At 47.6% G+C, this 6,063-nt stretch overlaps 1 protein-coding gene across 2 annotated transcripts in view; it reads left to right on the top strand.

The window, feature by feature from the left end:
• The first annotated feature begins 2,664 nt into the window (after positions 1–2,664).
• PRDM15 (PR/SET domain 15) overlaps positions 2,665–6,063 on the top strand; it is a 35,447-nt gene continuing 32,048 nt past the window's right edge. For both annotated transcript variants that reach the window (XM_053386783.1, XM_053386782.1), the window contains exon 1: positions 2,665–2,770. The gene's annotated coding sequence lies outside the window, so the exon portion shown is untranslated. The remainder of the gene's footprint in view (positions 2,771–6,063) is intronic.

Here is a 6,063-nt window from a genome sequence, read left to right as displayed (position 1 = left end):
CTTCTTCATTACTGCATGCTGCCTTTTACATATCCCCACTTCCATTTTGTTTTTAGCAGCCCAAAGGCAAACATGCAGCCTGCCTTTTTCCACTGGTTAATAGGGAGGGGGTTGTTGTTTTGCAGTACACGTAACTTGTAGCTTACACACTTTTAACATGTGCAGTTTCAACTTTTTGCAGTTGAAGGCCAGCTGGTTGGAATCATACAAATTAAATGTGTTAAGTTGTGGGTGAATATATCAGACGGCACAGCGATTCTTCAAACAGCTCTTGCTTATTCACAGGCCAGAACAGAACTGAACAGCAAACAGCTCAGCCGGCCTGCTTTTATAGGCAGCTGGCTATCAACATTGTAGCAACAACAACCCAGGGTTTCCCGCCTAAAGTGGACCTGAGTGAAAACTATATACATGATAGTCCTGGTGGCCAGGGTGAGAACTTCAATACATAACAAAATGCACAGAGATTTTAAGTTCCCATACTTGTTTACTTGGCTCTCAGAGGCTCTCTTGAGAACTCTGTCTACCTTGGTGGGTGGTGGGTGGGTGTTCGCCAAGACCTGTTCAGTGATCCAGAGGGAAAGACTGTTCACTTAGGGGCAGTTCTAAGAGGGTGCTTTGAGTATGTCAGGGGTGGATTGTGCCTATGCACCATCCCCTCACATAAGCTGTGAGTTACATGTATTTTTAAACAGCTCTTTTGTGCAGAACTGCCCTTGCACAAAACAGCTATGTTAAAAAAACCTGCCCTTGCAGCTCCAGGAACACGAAAGCAAAAGTGGAGAAAGGAAGCAACATACTTCCACGTGAGTGACTCCAAATCCTTACCTTGCTTGGAGTAGCTTACATTTATTTGACTGCTCATTTATGGAAACAGTGGGTTAAATTTGTTACTATCATAATCCACCTGGGACCTTGGGGTGAAGAGTGGGCAATCATGTTAATACACTGGAAAACTTGATTCAAAAAAGACTTAAAAGGGGTGTGTGCACACAAGTGCCTGTCTGCATGTCCACAAGGGACCATCAGGCTTCCAGAACTTAAGGTAGGTAAAGTACTAATTGAGAGTTGAGGGGAGGGAACAACACAGTGTGAATACAACCTTGTTGTTGGCATCTGTTTCGAGAGACAATGGAGTGTGTCTCATGGGGTGAAGTCAAATCAATGTGATAGCAGCACCAAAGTGACCTCCCCGGAGTGCAAGCCTGGGCAGTGTGGATACAACCATCTCACTTGTTGGATTATCCCACCTCAATGCTGGTTTGCACTCTGGTTTGTGCTCATGAGTAGACAGAGGTCCATGAATGCTCATGTGGGAACTGACCTATGAATGTATTAACACACTAAGTGTGGACCCAGCTTAGCTGAAAGAAGCAAGTTATAAACCTTTTCTGCTCAGCTTGCATTGCAAGTTTTTTTTTTTTAAGCAATACCTATCTCCCATTGTAAAGGGGTCTAGAAGACTATTTGGAAAAACTCCGGAAGATTTTGTCAAAATATTTTAATAACACACAGGACACCTCACACAAAAATGGATGAAGCTTCTGTATTCTAAACTGCTGTGTCCCACCCCACCCCCACCTGCATATTGCTTTGTCTGGTGTGGTATGATTTCCCAGTCGCCTTAAGGACGGGCAGAGAAATCCTAAGGGGGGTGCGGGTGGGCACAATTTGAGTGGTAGAGCCACTGGCAGTGAATGCTCTGCTGATTCCAGCTACTCTGGATGGAATTTAAAGGCCTGTTTTAAGAGAGAACGCAAGCAGTGAAGAGAGCCAGACGAAACTTTCAGGGAAGGGCGTGGTATCCCATCCTCCCCAAGAGGATATTATCTACGACTAATACCTGCGAGATGAGCGCCGCAACCCTAGAGTCGGCCACGACTGGACCGAATGGTTGAGCCTTAACCTTTAATACCTGAAAGGACGGAGAAAAGGGATGCTAGGGGTGTGGGAGGTCTCAGTTCTTGGGCAGGATGAAATAGACGAAGGCAGTCGGTCCCTCAACTAACCTAAACCCAAGCCTTTGGCATTAATGAAGGTCAACACCAGCACTGTTGATTGCTCTCAGAATAAGCTGGTACCCCTAATAAGTGGAACCCAACGTCTCATCCTCCCCTAAACATCTGTCTCTGACACGTTGAACCATTCGGACGCGCAACCTTCCATGTGCATTAATTCCGACGCGGTTATGGAGCCCTGCAAAAGGTTGCGCTACGCCTCCTTCCTGAATGTCATCCAGCACTTCGTTGCCTTTAAAAAAAACAACGAAAACTGCACGGCCTGTTTTTTCAGCAGCGAGTCCCTCGTCAGTTCCAGGGGAGGCCACTCTGTCCACCCGCTGCAAATCGAGAGGGTGGCAACTAACACCGCTTAAACGAAACTGTAATCCTGGGCAGGTGCCAGGATTTCACCCGTGCTCAGCTGTGCTCGGCGGTGGCGCGCATGTGCGCGTGTCACACAGAGCTGCCCATCCTCCCTCTCCATCCCTCCCTTGGCTGCTGCCGTTGCCATAGAACTTCTGCCTTCTCCTCTTCTTAGCACAAAGCGGCTCAGCGGAAGCTCGGCTGCCCCTCTCTTCATCCACCTCGCCCGCCCGCCCGCCCGCCCTGGTTTCACGGCCGCCGCGCCACCCCCCCCCCGACTCCCTGAACTACGATTCCCATGGTGCCTCGCGAACAACCAAGCTCCAGCTTCCGGTGGCGCGTGGTTTCCGGCTCGGATCGGAACCTGGAGCCCGGATTCGATCCGGGTGTGAACATTCCAAAAGCAGGTAAGGCAGCCCCCCTCCCCCACCCTCCCGCCTCGCCGCGCGCCGCCCCCTCGCCGCCGGGAGCCGCCCTCGCCCCCCGCGCGGGGACTCTGGGCCGGCGGGCCCCCTCTGGCGCGCGCGGGGCGCTTCTCGGCGAGGCGCGGCGGGGCCCCGGCAGCGGCCGCGGCGCCGCCTGCTGCTCCCTCCCCTCCGTCCCGCTCTCCTCCTCCACGCCGCCTGTTCTTTGTTACAGGCAGGAGCCGCCTGCGGCCGCGCGGCGTGGAGGGGGCGAGGCGGGTCCGAGGCAAAACCCGGCGGAGCCGCTCCCGGATCCCCAGCCCAACCCAGGCAGCCGCCCGCCTGCCCGCCCGGGCAAGGCTCGCCTGGCGCCTCCGCCGCCCTGGGCTGCGCTTCTCTCCCGTCCCGCGCCCTTTCCTCCTTTCCCCTCCAACCCTCACCGGACCTGGGTGGGGCAGCCCCTGTGCTCGGGGAGGGAGCGCGGGCGGGCGGTGCACCCCGAGATGCAAGGCTCGGGCTCGCCCTGGGGCTGGGAAGCGGAGGGCTTCGGCTTGCCGGGGGGCAGGACAAAGCGCCCGCCCTCCCCGCCGTGCCTGGTGCGCGGCTGGAGAAGGGCAGGGCAGGCGCCGCTCTTGCGAAGGGGGCGTGTGGAGGTGGCCTGTTCCATAGACTGCAGCGACTCGGAGAGGTGCGGGGCTCTCTCCTTAAAATCCGCAGGCAGCGCTTTCTCCCGCCGATTGTGCCCCCTCTCTGGCGCCCGCTTGGTCCTTTTGTGCCACATACACAAGGTCACACACACGCGCGCGGACCTTGGGGAAATTCGGCATATCTGGCACGTCGTGTTCTTGCAGCCGCGTTTTCTCAATGCATTGAAACATTGTGGGTTTCTTTAAAATAAACATTTAAAATGCTCTTTTAAAAAAATTCTCCACTCGCCTCGGTTGAGAAGTAGATCTGGTAGAATAGCTTGCTGATTATGCCGATGATATTATATTCTGATAAATTAATTCTCATGATATTTTAAATATTAAATGTATGCTTGAGTCAGGTATTTTCCCTATTCTCCAATCATCTATTTGGCTATAAGCAGTTACTGTTGGAACTGTATTTCATCCTCTGATGTGGATGGACTGGCAAAGGTTTGTTAGCCAGGCAGATTCATCCAGTGGCATAAATTGCTCTCTTTTTATTACGTTTTTCAAAATACTAGTTCAATCATGCGGGTCATGTCCATGTTTGAAAATAAATGTGAAAACTGCAAGTTTTAACTGGTTTTAATAAAAAGACATTGAATGCAGATGCATTGTTTCTTGACCTGTTTACCTGTATTGAGGGCCACATACTACATTGTGTCAAAAATATTAACATGTCAGAAAGGAATGTGTGAAGTGACCCGTCATGTGTGGCTTGTAAAATCCCCAAAATGGAATTTAGAGTAGGATTATTGTTCAGGTATTAATCTGATATGGGGAGTGGAGGCTTTTCCAATTTTTGGATTCGCCATCATTAATACTTCTTTGCACTCTGGCTTGTGTTGACACACTCAACGTGACACACTCCATGACATTATCATGGAGTGTTTTCAAGGGAAACTGCCTATTTCCATGGTGCATTTATTTTCCCCCCTTCACACATGGTCACGTCCTGCTGAAGAAGTTAATTAAGGCTACATGTTCCAACCACTGTTGATAGTACATATAAAGGGGGTGGTATGTTTGTTCAATAAATTTTATTGTTTATTGGTGCCCACAGCGTACTTGATGATTGATACATTCAACTGCAAGATGCATGGGTGCCATTGTATGGTCCTAAAACACCTTTGGAACCCATGAAGTTTGCTATTAGAGGCCCATTTAAGGTGGCAAAGATGCTTCAAAATAATCTCTCATAAAATTAAAACCAATACTATAATATTCAGTATGTGAGCAAAATAAAATATTGGAAATCATTTTTCTTGTTTCCTTGCACAAATTCAGATATTAGTTAATCCATTAATCCACTTGCAGTCTCTTTCCTGCTCCTGTTATTGATGTAAATAAATTTTCTCTAATACCTTTAATCATGCAAATACTTGCACGTTTGTCTTAAAATCTCATGTAGTTGTAGGATTGGCATTGGACTGTTTACTAAGTATCAGGTGTCTATGTTTTCTCAGCTATACTCAGATATGATCTCACTCTTTTGATGCTGCTTTTTTAATTAGTTCTGCTTCCTCACCTATCTTGCCCAAAGAAAAATGTACCAATTAGCAGTTTACTGCAAGTTATTATCTGTGTTTATTTCACGGATGCTATTTCTGTAGTCATGTAGCCTTGATATCAGTATGATTATTCATTTATATTTTTGCAAAATGAAAGCATTGCAATAAAATTAATTAGTATGGTGCACCTGAATTTTGCCTTGCTTGTCAATGGGAAACTAAGGCATTAAAAATACCAAAAAGAAAAAAGAAGAAAAGAAAAACCATAGTGCTAACAACAGTTATAAGCACTGAAAATTGCCACAAATGTATAAATACTGCAACTAAGTATAAAATATATTGACTCTGCTTTTGTCAACATGTTGATTTGCAACTTAAAGACTTGTATAATGCAGTGTTTCACACTCCCTTTCCACCTGTCATCTATATGGCTCAGCTGGTTAGTGTGTGGTACTGATAATACCAAGGTTGCAGGTTCGATCCACATGTGGGACTGCTGCACATTCCTGTATTGCACGGGGTTGGAGTAGATTCTTGGAACTCTTCCAACTATGATTCTAATTTTGGACTATCCAGGGTTCATTCTCGTTGTACCACTTGTGAGCCAAAGTCAATGTTTGGGACAGTAGCGCTAGACCAGCGTTTCCCAAACTTGGGTCTCCACCTGTTTTGGGACTACAATTCCCATTATCTCTGACTACTGGTCCTGCTAGCTAGGGGTGATGGAAGTTGTAGTTCAAAAACAGTTGGAGACCCAAGTTTGGGAAACTGCCCTAGAGGAAGGTGGAGGGCAAAACACAATTAAAGTCAGTGTTCCTTTTCCTGGACATGTCTTGTTTATCTTCCAGGATCCCGGTGCTTCTGGGATGTTTACAAGCAGGGTGTAAAGGTAGCCTTCTGTCCCCAACATGTGATATTCAGAAGAGTACTCCTGGGTATGGAGGTGCCATTTAGCTATCATATATTAGCTATGGAGAGAATATAATTTGGATTTAATCACTTTTTGAGCCATCCAAGCTAACAGACTTATGGGGTACTTGTTACATGAAATACACACTTGAAATTATTTGCTCACAAATCAAAACAGCATTAGAGT

Source organism: Podarcis raffonei, chromosome 4 (assembly GCF_027172205.1).
Source record: "Podarcis raffonei isolate rPodRaf1 chromosome 4, rPodRaf1.pri, whole genome shotgun sequence".
NCBI classification, from domain to species: domain Eukaryota; kingdom Metazoa; phylum Chordata; class Lepidosauria; order Squamata; family Lacertidae; genus Podarcis; species Podarcis raffonei.
Note: the sequence above shows the minus strand (reverse complement) of the source record. Positions and strands in the feature narration are given on the sequence as shown.